At 39.7% G+C, this 21,327-nt stretch overlaps 1 protein-coding gene across 5 annotated transcripts in view; it reads right to left on the reverse strand.

The window, feature by feature from the left end:
- The window catches only part of SYNJ2BP (synaptojanin 2 binding protein), an 81,631-nt gene that overhangs the window by 59,442 nt on the left and 862 nt on the right, over positions 1-21,327 (reverse strand). For all 5 annotated transcript variants that reach the window (XR_009699440.1, XR_009699439.1, XM_061180979.1 and 2 more), the window contains exon 2: positions 14,903-14,974. The gene's annotated coding sequence lies outside the window, so the exon portion shown is untranslated. The remainder of the gene's footprint in view (positions 1-14,902; positions 14,975-21,327) is intronic.

Below are 21,327 nucleotides of genomic sequence, written 5' to 3' on the forward strand. Positions count from 1 at the left end.
CAAAGTGCCCAAGGTCACACAGCAAATAAAGAAGGTTATCTGGATTCCAACTGGGGTATTACTAATTCCAAGACCTAATCCTTCCAGTGTTATACTACTGTCTACTTGCATTCCCTTGAGCAATGGAACAAGACCCCATTCGCAGGACACTCAGTGTAGAATGGGACACAAATACATAAAGAACACAATTGAATATCATATATGCAGTGATACACGAAGGGTACGTACAAAGAGCTGTAGAAACACAAAGGATACCTTGTAGTTTTGATTTGGATCTCTCTAATAATTAGCCATGTTGAGCGTTTTTGGTCATCTGTACATCTTTTTTGGATAAATGTCTATTTAGATCTTCTGCCCATTTTTTGACTTTTTTTATTGAGCTGCATGAACTGTTTGTGTATTTAGGAGATTAATCCCTTGTTGGTCACTTCATTTGCAAATATTTTCTCCCATTCTCTGGGTTGTCTTTTCATTTTATTTATGGTTTCCTATCACCTCACACCAGTCAGAATGACCATCATCAAAACGTCTACAAACAATAAATGCTGGAGAGGGTATGGAAAAAACGGAACCCTCCTGCACTGTGGGTGGGAATGTAAATTGCTACAACTGTTATGGAGAACAGTATGTAGGTTCCTTAAAAAACTAAAAATACAACTATCATATGATCAAGCAATCCCAGTCCTGGGCATATATCTGGAGAAAACCATAATTCGAAAACATACATGCACGCCAATGTTCACTGCAGCACTATTTACAATAGCCAAGACATGGAAGCAACCTAAATGTCCATCAACAGAGGAATGGATAAAGAAGATGTGATACATATATACAATGGAATAGTACTCAGCCATAAAAAAGAATGAAATAATGCCATCTGCAGCAACATGGATGGACCTAGAGATTATCATACTGAGTGTAGTAAGCCAGACAGAGAAAGACAAATATCATATGACATCACTTATATGTGAAATCTAAAAAAAAAAATGATTCAAATGAACTTACTTACAAAACAGAAACAGACTTACAGACTTCGAAAACAAACCTGTCGTTACCAAAGGGGAAAGGTTGGGTGAGGGATAAATTAGGAGTTTGGGATTAACATATACACACTACTATATATAAAATAGATAATCAACAAGGACCTACTGTATAGCACAGGGAACTCTACTCAATATTCTGTAATAACCTATATGGGAAAAGAATCTGAAAAAGAATGGATATATGTATATGTATAACTGAATCACTGTGCTGTACACCTGAAACTAACACAACATTGTAAATCAACTATAATATAAAATAAAAATTAAATTAAAAAAAAAAAGAATCATCTGAAGGTCTTGTTAAAATACTGGTTCCTGGCCCCTTTCCCCAGAGATTCGGATTCAGAAGATATGAGGTGCGGTCTAAAATTTGCACTTTTAACAAGTTTGCAAGAGATGCCGTTGATGCAGGTCCAAGGACCACCCTTTGAGAAGTACTGCTCTACTTCAGTGCTTCTCAGACTTTCCTATGGGAATGACACTGAGAGCAGTGAAGGGGGAACTAGACCCCTGAGAGAAGTGGGGCATGGGATAAACGGACTCATTAAAAACTCAGAATTCCGTTGGGGAAAAAAAAGAAAAGAAACACAAAGGATAACACAGCTACCACTTTGGGAGTCCCTACCATTTGGCAGACAGGGTGCTAAACACTGTATATGTCCTTACAACAACTGCGTGAAATACGAATTAAGCCCATTTCACAAGCTAGGAAACTGACTCATGGAGATGCCGAAAATTGTACAATTATTAAGTAACTAGATTTAGTCCCAGTGATCCTGAGAAGAGTCATGGTGTAGTAAGTAGAAGAAAGCAGGCTTTGTAATCACCCAGATTTAGGTTAAAATCTGCCTCTGATATGTTAATTTTGTTGCCTCCAGCAACCCTCTCACCCTGGAGAAGGACTGCCTAAAAACTCCCAGTCCACGGACCAGTCTTCTGGCCTTGTGCATTACACATACCCTGCGGTCTCCATCTGGCCAAGCCTAAGGCCCCACCCCTTCCAGAATCCCGCTGGACACTTCTTCCTCCAGACTCTTACTGTCACCTCTTCAATTCCATCACCACCGTGGGGACTCTGAAGCGAAGGGTCTCGTTCTTGCGCAAGGCACCCATCACCGCATGGGCAAACATGACGCCCTGCCAGACAAGCCCTGCGAGGCCTCCCGAATCCCAGAGGTTCAGAGTCCCTCCCAACAAGGATATCACAGACTCCTGGGCTTAAGGCGGCCTCTTTGTTCGTGGCCCTCTTCAGATACGCCTCTATCAGGCAAAAGCAATCAGTCCGTCATCACGTACTCATACATCTGTCCTGAAATTGCAGCGACCACAGTTTGGTTCCAGAATGTAGGCTTGCAATTGGGATTTAGAGGCTCATATTGAGTTCGCCCTCCCCAGCAAACTGATAGGGAAACTGGTAACTCCCATGTTCCAGGTCTTGACCAACCTCTTCTCAAAGCACTCCCTAGCACATAGCTGCTAGATAAAATCAGCCAAGAAAAAAAGTTGGTTTGGAGGTAGTGTATTAACAGCCTGTATAACTATTTGTGGGATGGGTAGTTTACCAGATTAATTTTAAAAAAAAAAGTGCTATGAGAGTTTAGGTTGAATGGTAATTGGTGCAATGTCTTGGTCAATGAACCTTTAATGCTAGTGCTTTTACTGCCAGATAGCCTGTAATCTTCAGTCATTTATGAATGTCTAGTTTCCACTCCTTCAGCAACCACCCAGCACACTTTTCTGTGGGTCATTAGAAGGCTAGAGGAACACAGAGATGAAAAGATGATCCCTGCCTTAAAGAGGCTGGCAATCTAATGGGCATGCAAATGAACATGTGCCTGGAGTACATCAGTAGCTTGGGAAACAGCCCCATGAGTGCCATTTGCCAGGGTGAGAGAAAACCTCACCTATCAAGGGCTGTTTGAGATGACATAATAGTATAGAGTGCAGGTGACAGACTCACATTTCCCATGCTATCACTGAAATCTTTCCATCTGTTCCTGCCTCTCTATTGCCCCCGAAACATTCCTGGCTTAATCCCTCATCATCTTTCCACCAATTAAAGCTGCCCCTAAGTGGTCTCCAGAGAAGAAACTCCTGATCTCCCCCCTGCCTTTGCGCTGATCTAATAATAGCCATGTCAACAGAACTACAATGTCAAATATGGAGGAAAAAAAGAAAAGAAAGAAACTTACGATTTTCAAGTCTATCTTTGACACTGCTGAAAGTTACATAAAAGATATAAATGATGATAGGATTCTCCTGCTTTTGCCTTCAGTGTTCATTCTGATTTTCTTAGCAGGGAATATCAGGCTTTTTGTAATATGACTTTGACCTGACTTCCTGCCACTACCCCCTATTCACTCCATAACTCCATCCTGGAGGAGACACCATTCCTCGAGTATTCCTTGAACTTCCGCAACTTCAAAATGCAGCTCCAAGGGAACCAGGATCATGAAGCCACCCCTTCTCTGCAGGTGGTGTAAGTTAATCCTTCCTCAGAAACCTGGACTCATATATATCACAAGGCACATATCATAGTCTGCTTATTTTTAATGTATAAAGTCGGTGACTTCAAGATGCATTGATATAAGCAACATGAAAAGAGGAGAGAGCCTTACTGTTTCAATCCCCAGCATCTAGAAAAGTCCCTAGGATATGGCAAGTGCTTAATAAATGTTCACTGAATGAATAATGATGTAGTTGATTTCATTAAGTCTTCTATGTCAGTGCCTTGATCAAGTGGGTGCTGTGAAGGAGCTTTGAGGCACACTTTGTTTGAAGACAACTTCTTCCCTGTTTTGGAAAAAACACAGCTGGAATGAGCCAGGTAGGTGAGTTGAGGTTTTAAGGCCTCTGATTCCATACTGCCCATTAGAAGAGCCTGAACTATACCAAGTGGGGCCTGTTTGACATCCTTGGAGTTGCACACTTGGACTAAGACACTCTCTAGGGCACAAAAATGCACAGCCACTGCAAAAAGCCTTAATACACGTTGGGAAATGTTTCTGAAATTTTAGCACAGGATTGTTCAAAACAATCCTCTTCATAGCTGACTCCCTAGCTGCCTTTAATTTTACTTCTTTTGCTGCCCATGTGCCACATTCTACATTTCATCTGCCTGTTTCTTTATTTAGATGTGAAATGTAAGAACATCTGAAGGAAGGCTTTGGCTCCAATCAGATGCATGCCTCAACCCAGCAGGCAGAGAGATACTTGTATGTAAGTCAGATCATGTCATTTTTCTGCTCAAAACCCTCCAACAGCTCACCATTACCTTTAGAGAAAAGCCAAAGACTTTAAAATAGCCAGAAAGCCTATGATCTGTCCCTTCTTCCTCCCTTTACCTCTCATTTCATCTCTCCTGGTCCTCTCCCTCTGAATCACTTGGCTTCAGTACTACTTACCTCCTATGTTTCTCCAATCACACTCCCAATTCAGGACCTTTGCGCTGGCTGTTTCCTCTGCTTGGAATCCACTTAACCCAGATATGCACATGACCAATTTCCTTACTTACTTCAGATGTTTATTCAAGTGTCATCTTCCCTATTTAAAATTTTAACCTGCTGTCCCTTCCCCTGTAGATTCCCAAATTCTGTCATCTTTCTTTACTTTTTTCCCTATAACACTCATCAGTTTCTAACATACCATAGAATTTAGTTATTTACATGTTTATCATGTCTACATCTGGCTGCTAGAATACCAGGTCCCTGAGAGCAGGGAACTTTTTCTGTTGTTAACATTGTTGTATTCAAAATGGGAGAAATTTGAAATGTTGCCTGGCTCATAGTAGTCACTCAGTAAATAGTTGTCACATTAATTAATCCTTGCCATCTCTTCTCTGCTGGAATTTGTCCGTAGTAGAAGCCCCCTGATCTGCCTGACTGGTGACTTCCTAACATTTTATTCAGTCCAGGATCTCTAATGTTTTTGCTGCCAATAAAGCATTTGGTGCCCTTCCTTAACCTCATACGGTGATATAAACAAAAACTGATCGGCAATTGCTTTGCAAAATTCCCACAGTTGGGGACAGTATTTAAGTCGGCCTCATCCTGACCAGCCTCAGACGAAATATTTCCATTCCTAGCATTTTTTTTCTTCATAGAACTTATTTTCACACTGAACCATTGTGCCTGTCAGGAATGTAATCCCTAGTACCCAGGTGTACTTTTGTGCATCGCTATGTACCATAAAACTGATTTGAGCAAAGAGGCTGGAACCTGAATTTAAAGTTGATATCCATTAGTGGATGAGATCAAAGTGAACTTAAAATGAGCCCATTCCCGGCAAAAATTCAATGAAAATCATGGTGAGTCAGGGTGTATAACCTTTTAATTCATCTGATTTTTATGTTACAGAGATTGGAATTAAGCTCAGGCTAATTCTGATTTCTAGAGAAACAAACTACAATTTGGCTCAGCACCAGGGACGCCCTCCAGTCATGGTATTACAGTTCCTTGTGCTAGGGATCACAGCTAAGCCTGCTCTCAGATGTTGGAGGCAGGCCGCAGTTTGCCCAGCAAACCTTCAGAGACTTCCTCTCCTCTAACTGACTTGTCAAGTGCCGGGAACTAGTCTCCAAAAGAGAAGAACTGTTCTACGCTGGTACTCTTTTCCCAGTCCCCTCCCCTATGCCTCGTTGTCTACCTGATGCGGCAGCACTGGAGCTTTGGGGCAGATATAGCCATGAGTGATGGTGGGTGGTCTGGGAATGGCAGTGTGAAATGTAATTTAAGAAACCAGCTCCATTGCGGCGGGGGGGAGAGGTACATTCTCCGTAACAGGTAAAAGAATAAATAGTCACAGGAGTTTGATTTCACTGGATATGGACTGGGATATGAAATGAAGAAAATGGGGCTTGGGATTTGGGAGTGGAGCCAGATGGGTTGGAGGTTGAGAGGTAAATGCTCATTTTCTTCCCATTACAAGTTCCAGCAAGACACCCACCTACCCACACATACACACACACACAAAAGAGCACAGTGTCACAAGACCACAAGACATGTCAGTGAAATGAAATCCATTCCCTCCTTGAGGTCTGTGATCTGACACAGATCTGGGACAATCCCTAGAGATCTAATCTAGTCACTTAATGTTCAGGAAGATAATGAAATGGAGCCAAGGAGGTTAAGGCTAATCCTGGGATCACACACTGGACTCTGCACACCTGGTGCTTACAGACATCACTTATACACAGATACGCTCTCCCTCACCCAGGCTTTGTACCCAGGGGACAAACACACTCCCTAACATTTATGTGTCCCTGACTTGTCTGTTTTTGTGGAGTCATAGAAAATATTGTACATATGGCCACTACCTTTCTCCTTGTTCACACACATCCATTCATTTGATAAACATTCTTAGCACATACTCACCTAGCATTGTTACAAATGCCAAAAGCACTGTACCAGCTCTCAGAGGCTTGTTTCCTCACCTACGTTCACAAATAGAGACACGCAGACTTTATCACCTTTGGGAAAAACATAATGCTTCCCACTCAACCCTTTAAACTGAGGGTGAACAGGACTGTCTTCAACTGGTAGTCAGGGTAACTGAATTTCAGTCCAGAATCTTTCACTAACCAGCTGTGTGACCTTGGGCACGTCGCCTTTCTTCTGTGGCCTCATCTCTCTTTTTTGAACAGTGAGGATCTGTGTCAAAGATGGGTGATCTTAAGCTTCTTTCTCATTTTCACCTTCTCTAACTCTCTGACACTTTAATAAATGTAGGCCCTGTACCAGTTGTCAGAAAAGCTGAAGTTATTAGCTGGGGGAAATTGATGAAGAACCTGGATTTTTTTTTTTTTTAGTGGACTGTAGGAGATAGTATTTTGTGAGGCTGCATCAGAAACAGTGGCCTGAGCCCGCGGGACGGTATAGCTTGGCTATCTGTACAGGCCTCTCTGGTCTTCACGTACAACTTCAGAGAAAGTTCATGGTAAGAGCAATTAACAGAGCATAGCAAAGGAAGAAGGGGAAAAGGGTGACAACTGTGGTGGCTTCTTGTCCTTCTTTGATGGGGAAGGATGAGGGAGGCAGCAGGTAGGGGAGCGAAGGCTGCCCTTGAGGCCTTCACAGTGTTGTAAAATCCAAGGAACTGGTTAGGAGTAGACACCTTTACAAGGGTTTTGTCAAGATTTTTTCCTGTGTGTTTGAAAAGTGTCATACTCCAGTATAAGTAGTCTGCTCACTCAGGCCCCCTCCCATAAAAAAATCACCAAATAAGCCTTACAGAACCTCAGTGCTGAACCTTTGCTAGCGAAGTGCTGGAATTTCTGCAAGTTGGGCGTCTTCTCCCAGACAGTGTCCAACGTAGGGTTTGGAGTTTCTTATCTTGTTCTCCCAGTGCCTGAGGAAAACTTTGATTTGCCCAAAAGAGATTCCCCAGGTCAAGGGAAATGCTCTTTGCAAGGCCATTGTCCTTCCAGTGCACACGAGTGAACACACCCCTGGGGACACGATACAGACTGGTAACATATACTGAGGGCAGGCCTCAGAGCTAACTCCCAGGGCTGCTGCCCCAGATGGCCTCTTCCCACCTAGGCACCCACCGTGGGGGATTGGCTGGTGCACTTGTGTGTGCGTGCGTGTGTCTATATGTGTGTCAGTATGCTTGCGGAGCAGCAGGTTCAAGGACCAGCAGGAAGATTTGATCATGATTTCCTAGAGGCACCTGATGCCAAGAAGCCCTGGTTTCTTGTGGTTAATACACCTTGGCAAGGGGAGGGGAGCCAAGAAGGAATAGGAGAAAGGTGAGCACGAAGTGTGAAGGCAGAAGGATATAGATGAAGACAGAGAGTAGAGCCCAGCTCAGACAGAGGGGGTTGGCACCTCCTAGAAGCACCAGATGTGGAAGACGTTCTTATCTGTAGTTTCATTGTGGAATCCAGGGTATATGTGGCTCTCCTGGGCTGCAGGCATCAGCCAGTCTTTGGAGAGGCAGCTCTACACAAGGAGGATGCAGTAGCTGAGGTAGCCAAGGCAATTCACCCAGTCTGGAATCTCCTGGTCTCACAGGAGGTAAAGGACAATGCAGAGAGAGAGAACAAGGCAGGACTGATGACTATGGGACCCCTCTGGAGAGTGTACCCTGCACCAGAGCTGGACTTTACTTAAGAGGTGGACCCCCAAATTCAGTGCTCTGTGGTCTTAGCACACCCTCCAGTGGTGATGGCAGTGACTCCAAAGCTTTCCCACACCAGGATGATTTCTGTTGGGAACACCACAGACTACTTATGCCTCTCAACACTTTTGCCCTCAAATTCTAGTCTCCACTTTCCCAGTCTAGAGGAAATCGAAAATGCCATTTCAGAAACCTTTTGTCCACCTTCCTTCTATCATTTGGTGACGCTTCCAGCCGGTTAAATATTGTTTAAGGGTCAAAAGGCAGAAAACAAACCAGAGAAATATTTTAGAAACAATTACCAGAAGCAGTGATTTAGGATAGAATATCTATCATCTGTAAACAGACTGTTTTTCCGCTACTGGTCAATAATAATAGCCACTCTTTTATCACCTATGTTTCCTTTCCTGAGTTCCTTACATACCTCACTTAGGTTAACTGACATAAAACAACCACAAAACTCCAATTCACAGACAAGGTGACTGAGACTCAAGTGGGTTATGTAATTTGTATAATATTTGTACACAGTTTGTAATCTGACAAACTGACAGAGCCAAGATTCCAATTCAGGTCTATCAGTTTGCATGCTTTCCCACTGAACTTTGCTGTCTACAGAAGAGAAAAGATTATTTAGATAGATTTTTCCTTTTTTTAAAAAAAATTTTCCTTCTAAACCTTTATTTCAACAATCAATTATAATATAAAAAGCATTTATTATACAAAACAAGATTTGAGAAAAAATACAGAAACATAAGTTTAACTGTTACTAATTTAATAGACTGCTGAGCAATGCTGTTAAAATACTATCCTTGATGTGACATTTTGATAAGAATTTTTGTTGTTACTAACAATTCCTTCCTATTTAATAATAGCTAACATCTGTAGAGAGCTTTCTCTATGCATAATTATTGGCATCATTAGCTTGACATCAGTTAGCTCCCATCAACTCTATGATGTCTCTACTGTGATTATTATTCCCATTTTCCACAAGAGGAAACTGAGGCACCAAGTAGATCATCTTTCCAAGATAATACTTGTGTATTTAATTTATAGAATATAACATTCCTCACTATGATTCCTCACTGGTTCCCTGTGGCAGAATGAACTTCTGAGGATGGGTGTGCTGGTTTGCAGGAAATGGGGAAAAGCTAACTTGCTGTGCACTTGAGAGTAATGAGTTTGAAGTGGGATGGGGAGAAGGGAATGAGCTGGGAGGCAGAGCAAGAGAAGACCCAGAAAGAGAAAAGACAGGATCCATCAAGGCTGGGCCCTATAGAGGGAAATGGCTAAGTTAGAAGAGGATACAGTACCCATGACGGACTCTGTGGGAACCAGAAATTTAGTAAGTGTAATTTTTGTCACTTGTTGTATGGTATGCAGTGTAAACATTCTCTTCTTTATGAAATCTTCAGTAAATTTTACATTGATTACTAATACTTTGTGTCAGAAAGCTGAGTTTTCTTTAGGGTGGAGAACTCAAAGACAATGATAAAACATAACCAATCAACTATAAATTGAAATGCTCCCATGGATTCTTAAAGGCTTACTGTCTTAAATCGGTATATTCATTCCTTACCAGGAGCTTGGCAAGACCTTACAAGGAAAAAGAACTTGCACATCAGGTCAGCTCTGAAAGCATTGTCTTTGGTATTGTGGTGGAGAGAGGAGAGAGAAGAGGAGATCAGGCAGGATACTTAAATAGTCTCTGCCCTTGAGGTTTACAGTCTTACCAAATCCTAATGCCACCCCTATAAGTGTCCTATAGCCATATGAGTGCTGAACTCATTTATTAGTTATAATAATTTTTAGTGAATGCCTTAAAATGCTATATATACAAGATCATGTCATCTGCAAACAGAGAAGCTCTGAAAACCAGTACAAGTTATCCTTTTGTGAGGGACACATACATTTATAAAGGAAATCTCCATTTATAAGTGTCTCCCTTTTAGTACCAGGAAGAGAAGGATGATTCTAAATCACAACAAACTTCTACCAATCGAGAAGGCACCCACTTAAATCTGTGTAACAACCTTACCCTTTTACTGTGTTTTTCCCAGTAACCTCTCATAACTGCCCTCCCCCTCCAACATCCTTCTTCTGTCTTCAGATAGTATTTAAGGTGATGGTGGGGAAAGTTTTACTCACTTTTCCTGGGTATCTCCCATGTATACAAGAGGTATACATGTTATTAAACTTCTGTTTGTTTTTCTCTTGTTAATCTGTATTTTATTACAGAAGGATCTCAGCCAAGAATGTAGAAGAGTAAAGGGAAAATTATTTTTTCTCCCCTACAATTGATTCAATCACTCTGAAAAACAGTTTGGAAATTATCAAATAAAGGTGATAATCCAGCAATTCCTTTTTTGTACACATGCAGCAAGAAAAATATACAAGAATGTTCACAGCAACATTATTTTCACTAACCAAAATTGCCAAGCCACCCAAATGTCTAAGAGTAAAATGGATAAATAAATTATGGTATAATTAGTGGAATACCATACAGCAATGAAAAAATCATGGGGTCAGCAACTATGGCCCATGGACCAAATCTAGTCTAATATCCATTTTTGTCAGTAAAGTTTTATTTGAACACAGCCATGCTCATTTGTTTTTGTCCATGGCTGCTTTTGTGATACAACACGAGATTTCAATAGTTGTGAAAGAGTGTAGCTCACAAAGCCTAAAACACTTACTACCTGGCTCCTTACAGGAAAAGCTTGCTGACCCTGAATTTAGAGCTAAAATAGAGATGAATTTCACATACATAATACTGGGGGGACAAAAAGGCAATCAACACAATGATAAGGCAACCTACTGAATGAAAGAAAATAAGTGCAAATCATATAACTCATAAAAGGTTAATATCTGAAATATATAAAAAACTCATACAACTCAGTAGCACCCCCCCCAAAAAAATCTGCTTAAAAAAATGGGCAGAGGATCAGAACATTTTTCCAAAGAAGACATACAGATGACCAACAGGTACATGAAAAGATGCTCAACATCACTAATCATCAGGAAAATGCAAATGAAAACCACAATGAGATATCACCTCATACTTGTTAGAATGGCTATTATCAAAAGGACAAGAAATGACAACTGATGGAGAGGATGTGGAAAAAGGGAGTCCTTGTGCACTGTTGGTGGGAATATAAATTGGTACAGCTACTGTGGAAAACACTATGGAGATTCCTGCAAAAAATGGAAAATAGAGTTACCATATGGCCCAGGAATTTCACCTCTGGGTATTTATCTGAAGGAAATGAAATCACTGTCTTGAAGAGGTATCTGCACCCCATGTTCACCACAGCATTATTCACAGTAGCCAAGACATGGAAACAACCTAAGTGTCCATCGATGGGTAATGGATAAAGAAACTGTGATGTGTATATACAATGGAATATTATTCAGCCATAAAAAAAATGAAATCTTGCCATTTTTGACAACAGGGATGGACCTCCCCATTTTGACAACAGGATTATGCTAAGTGAAATAAGTCAGGCAAAGAAACACAAATACTGTTTGATTTCACTTACATGTGAAACCTGAAAAACAAAACAAATGAACAAACATAACAAAACAGAAACAGAGTCATACATACAGAGAACAAACAAGTAGTTGCCATAGGGAAGGGGGGAAGGAGGAGGAGAGAAATGGGTAAGAAAATTAAGAGGTACAAACTACCAGTTACAAAATAAATGAGTTATGAGTATGAAACATACAGTGTGGGGAATACAGTCAGTAATGATCTCACTTGTATTTGGAATCTAAAAAAACACACAAACAAACAAAAAAAACCAAGCTCATAGATATAGAGAACAGACTGGTGCTTGGTACTATAATTATTCTCATTTTCATTATCTGAATCCTAAAAAACATGGTCATGATATTTACAATGTTAAAAATTAAACAAGCACTATTTCTTTACAAACTACAACAGTCAAGCAAAGGTTTAAAAAAAAAGACTGTTAATGCTCAGGATTACAATGCACTTAATTGTACACTTAAATCATATTACTTGGAGTGATGCAAAAGCCGATAATCTATTACTGTGGATCCACAGTTGTTAGCATTAGGAGTCAGGAGAAAAAAAGAGCAACAGCCGTAATGAAGGCAGATTAGCTATGTCATATCTATTTCACACTAGAAATTGAAAGCTATTGCTTTCAGCTTATTTGTTTTAAGCCCACCTCATGGGTTCTGTACTTTCCTTTCAACCTTCCATACCCACGACTGAAAAGCAGGAATTTTTACGTCCTGGGACACTGGATTTTCAGTCCTAAAATCAGGACAGTTCCAGGCAACCTAAAATGGCTGGTCACTCTGAATCAATACCGTCTTTTTCCACCCTCCTCAAAACTTCTCAGCTGTACTTATCCTTTATCCTCTCTTGATCTTTCTTAACTGAATTTGTCCTCTCAGCCACAGTCTTGACCCCCAGCCCTTGACCTCAGCAATCTTTCCCTTGACTCCTCCTTAATCTCAACCTCTCAACCCTTGTAACAACTGTCAACCTCAACCAATCTTACCTTCTCAATTCCTCTCAAATTTAATCCACCTTACCCTCTCAACCTTATTTGAACTCAACCTCACCTAAACACTGACTCTTGACTTCACCTGAGTCTGACTTCTCAACAGCAACCAACCTGGACATCTCAATCTCAGTAGGTCTTGTTCTCTGATCCTTCTCACCTCAACTTTGTCCTCTCAGCCTCCTTCCATAGACCTTGACCAATCTCATCCTCTTAACTTCAATCAACCTCATTTCTCCCAACTTTGTTCTCTTTACTTCGACCCCCTCGTCTAGACCTCTTCTGTTACTGCAATCTCCCTCACTCTCTCTTGCTACGAAAATTTACCCAGTCCTCAAAAGCAAAGCCTCAAGTCATCTGATATTTATTCAGATTTTAATATTATATGTCACTATCAAATTGCTGCTAAAAATTTTTCTGGAACCCATTCATTTCTATCTTCATTGCAAATGTTTCATTTCAGATTCCATTATTGTTCATCTATACTACTGCCAAAGTGTCTTAACAGGCCTGTCCATCTCCACTTGAAACAATCTCTTCCCTCCTATCTTGCTCCCCCAATCTCCCCTCTATGTTAGCCACTCTATGTTATATAATACTAATCATTTCCATCATTTAGCTAACTCTTACTCATTCTTAACCTTAATTCAAAGGTTGATACCTCTAGCAGACCTTCTCTGATACCCCTTTCCCAAGTCTAAACCGTATGCCTCTCCTTGAAGTTCTAGTAATGTTTTACACAGAGTTCCAATATAGCATTTCACTGGGCATTGTTATATTGTATGTTTGGATACATTTTTATATTAGATGTCTCCCAGCCTTGATGATGATGCTATAAGCTTTATAAGAACCAGTTTCTTGAATCTTTATCTGTAGGATCTAACACATGATAAACACATGACAAATATGCAATTATTTTTCAAATATGTGCACGACATCCCTATTCCAAAAGTCAGGTTATTATAACTTGCATCTTAAAGGAAAAGGGAAAAAATTCCTTAATACAATAATTGGGATGCTAACAGAAACTTTAAAACTCATTTCATAATTGCTCTATTCCCTCATAGAAACTATATATTCCTTTTAAATTTACTATTTATTCTAATATCTACTGTCTTTAAGACTAGCTAGCATTGGTATTTCTCTTAAACCATAAAATTAACTGAAAAAAATGAATAGGCCTTTAATACTCTAATTTCCTACCAACATTACTGAGGTCTGCTAATGAAATACAGCTGACCCTTGAACAACACGAGTTTGAACTTCGAGGGTCCACTTATACAAGGATTTTCCTCAATAAATAACAGTTGGCCTGCCATATCTGCAAGTTCTGCATCCGTGGATTCAACCAACTGCAGATCGTGTAGTACTGTAGTATTTATTGAAAAAATTGCCAAGATATGGGAGCAACCTAACTGTCCATCAACAAATGAATGGGTAAAGAAGATGTGCGGTGTGTGTGTGTGTATATATATATATATATATATATATATACACACATGTATATATATATATAATGTAATCTTACTTAGCCATAAAAAAAGAATGAAATTTTGCCATTTGCAGCAACATGGATGGACTTGGAGGGCATTATGCTAAGTGAAATAAATCAGACAGAGAAAGACAAATACTGTATGATATCACGTATATGTGGATTCTAAAAAATACAACGAACTAGTGAATACAACGAAAAAAGAAGCAGACTCACAAATATAGAAAACAAACTAGTGGTTACCAGTGGGGAGAGGGGAGGGGCAATAGGGGTGAGGGCGTGGGAAGTACAAACTGTTGGGTGTAAAACAGGCTCAAGGATATAATGTACGACATGGGGAATATGGCCAATATTTTGTAATTACTGTAAATGGAAAGTAACCTTTAAAAATTGTATAAAAAATTTTTTTAAAAGAGCCCAAAGATCATATATCAATCTTTTTTTTTTAACAGCTGTTTTTATTATTTTTATTTTATTTATTTTATTTTTTGGCCTCCCCATGCAGCATGTGGGATCTTAGTTCCCCAACCAGAGATCGAACCCGTGCCCCCTGCGTTGGAAGCGCAGAGTCTTAACCACTGGACCGCCAGGGAAGTCCCCATATATCAGTCTTAAAAAGCAAGATAAAACTCAAGACAGCTTAGTTTACTGAGTATTCGTGTCTCATAAACCAGAACATACATGTACACATGTCAAACTCCAATGACAGTTCTTACTTTAATCTTCGCAGCATCATAACGGATTTGTGAAAACTCACGAAGACCAAAAGAACCTCCAACAATCAGCAACTGAAACAAGACAGGGAAACAATTAAACAAAATAGAAGGGCAGAATTAGGTCTATCTATACATTACTTATCTGAACACCAACAGTGGCAGATTATACAAAATCCTATAGATTATTTTCCCTGGTGAGTTACCATTCATCTTTTCAGAGTAGACATAGTACACACTATCACTGGGAAACATTTTAAAACATGAGCAAATACCAAAATCATTACCCCCACCTGTACTTGACCTTATGATTTAAATATCACCATCAGAAGCATTATATTAGTTGATTCTTACAAAAGACCCATGAGCTAAGGGAAAAAAAATACACTTAATAGATGAGGAAATAAAAGCACAGCCAACTAAATGACTTGCCCATGATTGTAATGGGTAAATCCAGGAATAAAATCGTGGCCTTGCTTCTTCAAGACTAGAATTCTTTCAATTTTATGATTTTGCAAAATAGGACAATTAGAGAGCATTTTTCTCCATTTTCTAACCAAGTGATAAAACAATCTCATGAAATATGTTACCCTTCTCAGTATGTGGTACACCTTAAAAGAGCCCATGAATTGCCACTGCTGCTTTAGCATCTCCTCCAATAATCTAATGGGCTTTACTCTCATCCTAAAGCTGTAAAAGTCTAGCAATTTGGAAAAAAATTAAGTCTGATCCCTACCATCAATATATTAATATTACCAATTAAAGTAATACAAACAGATAAAAACACTGTAAAATATAAAATTCTATAATTTTGAAGTTGGAATACTGACAAAACCTTGAGGCTATGAATTTTAAAACCCAGTAAATCTGACCACATAAAAATTTGGTCTCTTACCTGCAAATAAATGAAATAAAAATGACATAAAATCAAAAGATAACAAACCAGGAAAAATATCTGTTATATATAACCAGCTAATACTTCCAATGTCAATATGCAATCGTTCTTTGTATAAGTAAAATAACTTTTTTGTCTCTTGGTGTCAATGAAAATGAGACACGCTGGGACCTGGGACCTGGGACCCTTTGCTGCAGTGCTTGCACCTGGACAAACTTCTCCTCCAGCAACAAAATGCAAAGAAAGTATAAGGGTCTAAAAATTACTGCAAGCATGCACAGTTGGGGCAGATTATGGACAACAAGATACAAAAAGACCAAAAACCCAACTGCCACTTCTGAAGAGCAGGGAGCAAAAACAGGGTGTCAGGAGCAAAAGCAGGGTACTGCGCATGCACCCTACACTCAACACCACCAAAGGGGTGGGCAGACCACCTAAGCCACCCCTTTAGCCCCACCCATGGACACATCCCTACCCTCACCCCATATAAGGAATCAGCTGGCCCCCACCCTCAGGGATCAAGCAAGGGAACCTGTTACCTGTTTTTGCTCCCCCCTGCTAATAAAGCCTTGCCTGAATTTCTTGTCTGGCCTCTTATCAATTTCTATTGATTAAGGAAGGCCAAGAACCCCGGTTGGTAACAAAAAGACACATCTGTGATTTTCCTAACTCCTTCTCAGCCTCCCTTTATTCATTCTTCCTCACCTTCCCATCTCAAAATGTCTGAGTATCTCAAAAGGCTCAGTCTTCACACCTTTTCTACCTATTCACAACCAACAGAGTCCCTAGGTGATGCCATCCAGTTCCATGGATTTAAATAGCTTCTATAACCTAACAACTTCCAAATGCACATTTTCATTTCACATCCCACTGAAGTGAAGACCTGCCCTCCTACTTGACATCTCCACTTGAAAGTTTAACAGGTATATATAAATTAACATGAAAAAAATTCTTGATTTTTTACCCCAACACTCTTTCTGCCCCAATCTGCTGCTACTCAATCTTTCACATCCCAATTAAGGTCAAATACTTTCATCCAATTACTCAAGCCAGCTTCTCTGGAGTCATCTTTAGCTCCTCTAATTCCTATCTCACATCTAATCCATCACTGAGTTCTGTCAAAATATTTCTTGAATCTGACAATTTCTAACTATATCTTCTTCTAATATTCTAGTCCAAGCCACCATCATCTCTTTTCTGGACCACTGTCATCACAGTACCCACATGTAACATAATAAAGAACTTCTCTGGTCTTGGTCCTGGGTTCTTGGGAGGGAGCTACTCACTTGGAATTTCCTGAGTGACAGGAGCGTCTTTGTTATTGGGACCATAACTGAGTTTATGCTAATGAGATGACTCATTGTGGGTCCCTAGATAGTCACAGGATAGAGGCTGGTCATGCTGGGATGATCAACCATGTGACTAGAGGGTTGGGACCTTGAGCCATGTGATAGCAACCTGACCTCCTGACCTCCAAGGAGGAAAGGGGGGCAGGAGATTGAGTTCAGTCACACAGCCAATGATCCAATCAACCATAGATGATGAAAATCCCAATTATAAAATCCCAGTGAAAAACTCTGGATGAGCATCCTGGTTGGTGAACACATCAATGTGCTGGGATGGTGGCATACCCTGATTCCACGGGGAGAAAACAGGGAAACTCTGCCTTTGGGACCCTCCCCAGACCTTGCCCTAAGGGTCTCTTCTTTCAGCTGTTCCTAATTCATAACCTTTATGATAAAACACTAATCCTAAGTATAGTGATTTCCTGAGTTCTGATTCATTCTACTGAATTACTGAACCTGAGGGGCTATTAGGAACCACTGAATTTGTAACCAGTTGATCAGAAGCACAGGTGGCCTCATATCACAGAGCTTTCAGCTGGTGTCTGATAAGGGGAGTTTTATGGAGAACTGTGCACTTAATCTATGAAGTCTGCACTAATGCTACATAGTTAGTGTCAAAATTGCACTGTACTACCGACCACTCATTACCATGGTATCTACACTCCTAGCTAAATATCTTCATTTCTGCACTAGATCCCAATCATCTTATACACTGAAGGGCAGTGATTCATCAAAAATCTTGCTCACCACACTGCATGATTCATCATAAAAAATGCTATTATTTCTCCCATCTTATTAACAAATTTCTCTAGACCTTACTTCCCCATCAGTTATTATCCCATTTCTTTGTTCTTACCCGCAGTAAAATTTCTCAAACAAGTTGTCTATGCTTGCTGCTCTTTCCGCTTTCTCTTAGACCCATTCCAACCATCACTGATATCCATGTTACTACATGCAATGTTTAACTCTCTGTTCTCACCTTATTTCATGAGCAAAATTTGACACCATTGATCACATTTTCCTTCTCTTCCCTTAAACCTGGTTCTCCTTTTACCTCACTGAGAACCCTTCTTAGTCTCCTGTATTGGTCCCGCCTGTACACCCAAACCCTCTGAACTTGGAGTACCCCAGGGCACAGTGTTTGGTCTTCTCTACCTACATTAACTTCTACCCACAAGCTTAACGCAAGCATGGTGACTGCTGCTAAAGTAGAAGACCTAAAGAGAATACAAAGTTTCCTAACATACTATACAGTATGTCCAAGATAAAATAAAAATTCACTTGTCATAAGAAGAATCAAGAAACAGCAACTTGAATTAGGAAAGACTATCAAGTGACATTAACAAAGATTTTAAAGGAACCATCATAAAAGTGCCTCAAAGAGCAATAAACAAATGAAAATTTAGAAAAAATCTCACCAAAGCCCCCCCAAAAACAAAAAAAGTGACATCAGTGAAATGGCAGAGTAAGAATCTCCAAAACCTTCTCCATTAACACAATAAGAACACTGGCAAAAGTTGTCAAATCTACTTTTCAGAACTTTGGAAATTAAAAAAGGCCTGCAATAATGCTGGGAACATTTACGTAAGAAGAATGACTGAATCTCAGTTAAAGCAGAAAGCTTGGTGGCATTTTTAGCCTACCTATTCCCACGTCTCGACCCCAGCTCCTTGGTAAACATGAAAACCAATAGTCTAAAATCATGATATAAAGCAGTAACCACTGGAAGGGGCATAATGGGGTGGAGCTCCTTAAAGTCTTATTCCCTGAGAATTTTCATTATTTGACCAGTCTGGTGGTTCCCTGGAAGACCCACTCACAAGGCTGTCTTTAGTTTTCCTGACTTGGAGCTCAACTAGTGCAAACACACTTCTCCCTGGAAGTGTTTGCTGAAAAAATTCAGAGGCCATTGTTTAACATCATACTGCCTGAGGTGGTAGATAACAGGGCAAGGAATAGTCTAACCAAAAAACTCAAAAGGAAAATATGAGGCATAAGGTGTCCATAGAGGACTCTGAAAAGCTCAAACATATTCCTGACACTCTGGAAGGACATGCACATAAGCAGAACTGTCCACATGCCCAGAGCAGTGTGTAAGCTCAGGAGAGATCTGAGAAGGCCCTAAACACTCACCTACGGAACACTCACCTATGGCTAACCTTGAGGCTCTGAGCAAGCAAGAAGTAAAAGCTTAAGGCGGAGTTGTAACCTGCCTGACTACTGAAGGCATGCCCAATCAAGCACACAGAGCCCCTTGACAAAGACTGGGAAACTTACTGGTTCCAGGTGTTTAAGAAAACCTCTGCCCAATAAAAAGAAAAACAGCCCCATTTAAAAATGGGCAAAGGACTTGAATAGACATTTCCCCAAAGAAGATATACAGATAACCAATAATCCATTGTATGAACGAATGTCCTGCATCATTAGTCATTAGGGAAATGCAAATCAAAACCACAGTGAGATACCACTTCACACCCACTAGTAAGGGTTTAATTAAAAAAAAAAAAGTGGACAATGAAAACTGTTGGCAAGAATGGAAAAATCAGAAGCCTCATATGTAAAATGAGGGAATGTAAAATGATGTAGTTTTTGGGAAACAGCTTGGCAGTTCCTCAAAATGTTAAACATGGAGTTACCATATGACCCAGCAATTCTACTACTAGGTATTTACTCAAGAGAAATGAAAACACATCCATACAAAAATCTGTACATGAACGTTCATAGCAGCATTATCCATAATAGCCAAGAAATGAAAACAACCTAAATGTTCATCAATGAAAAATAAATATTCCAACTGATGGACTATTATTTAGCCATTAAAAGGAATGAGGTTTTGACACATGTTACATGAATGAACCTTGAAAACATTATGCTAAGTGAACAAAGTCAGTCACAAAAGACCATAAGTTGTATTATTCTATTAAATCTATAGACAGAAGTAGATTAGTGGTTAACTAGGATGGGACAAGGGTAGGGGACAACAGGAAGTGGCTACTAGTGAGTATGGTGTTTCTCTTAGGGTGATGAAAATGTTCTAAAATTAGACTGTCGTGACAGTTGCATAACACTCAACTGAACAGAAAACATTAAATGGGCTAATTTTTTAGAATGTAGAAACCAATAGTCACTGGTCAGATTAGAAAGGTAAATTCTGGGGACTAAGTGGGCAGTGTGGAAACTGAAACAACAAATATATTCTTTGTGAGACAGGGAAAAGAGAGTATTATTAGCCTATACCTGGTACTCTAAGTCCTCTTCTGTATGTTGCTGAATAAAGATTCTTATGAAGCAAGCATTAACATTTATCTAAGAGAGGAAATAATTTCAACTTGAAATATAGTAGTATACTATAGTAATTATGGCATATTTGACTGATACATGATGAAGACGATGTATCTTTTGAGTTCTTTCTAGCAGTGTTGGGTTTTAGAGTACTGAATTCAACATTTTCCTCTACAAAAGTAGTTATATGTCTAGGACCCATATTTTGAAACAGTACAGACCTAGGTCCAGTATAGTACAGGTCCAATATAGACACAGAGACCAGTATAGACAAATATACTTGGGAAGAAGTCTACTATGGTAGTTTCCATTCCATGAAATAAAACAAATGAGGGAAACCCTAGAAGGTACTTTAATACTAGTCGTTTTAAGAGCTTAGCTTTGATGATTTTGAAAGATAAGAAACAAAATCAAACTGTCTTCCAGTGGGACATGCAGGTGACCTCAAGGTAGTGACTACAATCGCAGTATTTTTGAATGGATCTCTATTTTGTGGCAGGGGAATCTACAGGGAGGATAGTTTTTACACATTCCCTGTCAGCTACATTGTCTTATAGTTTTCTTTAAACTTTTAGAAAGATAGATAAAAAGGAGTTTCCAAAGATGAGCAAGAAATCCACATTCATCAAAGATGAGTAAAAAAAACTCATTACTTTTCTAAGGTCACTTCTTTCCTTTAGTCCTGCTTAAATGCAAAAGCTGGTAACTTCACCTGTACCAAATCCATACCAAAGTAATAAGCTATTTAAAAGAAAGTGGACTTTGTCCACATGCTTTATATTTAAATTGTTTCATTTACTATGACATCAAGGCTTGCTGAAGCAAAGTAACTTGCCAAGGTCAAACTGAAAAGAAAATGAGTGGTCTCGCTGGACTCCAACTCGGGTTGGTGTTAAAAGTGTTAA

Source organism: Eubalaena glacialis, chromosome 2 (assembly GCF_028564815.1).
Source record: "Eubalaena glacialis isolate mEubGla1 chromosome 2, mEubGla1.1.hap2.+ XY, whole genome shotgun sequence".
Taxonomy (NCBI): domain Eukaryota; kingdom Metazoa; phylum Chordata; class Mammalia; order Artiodactyla; family Balaenidae; genus Eubalaena; species Eubalaena glacialis.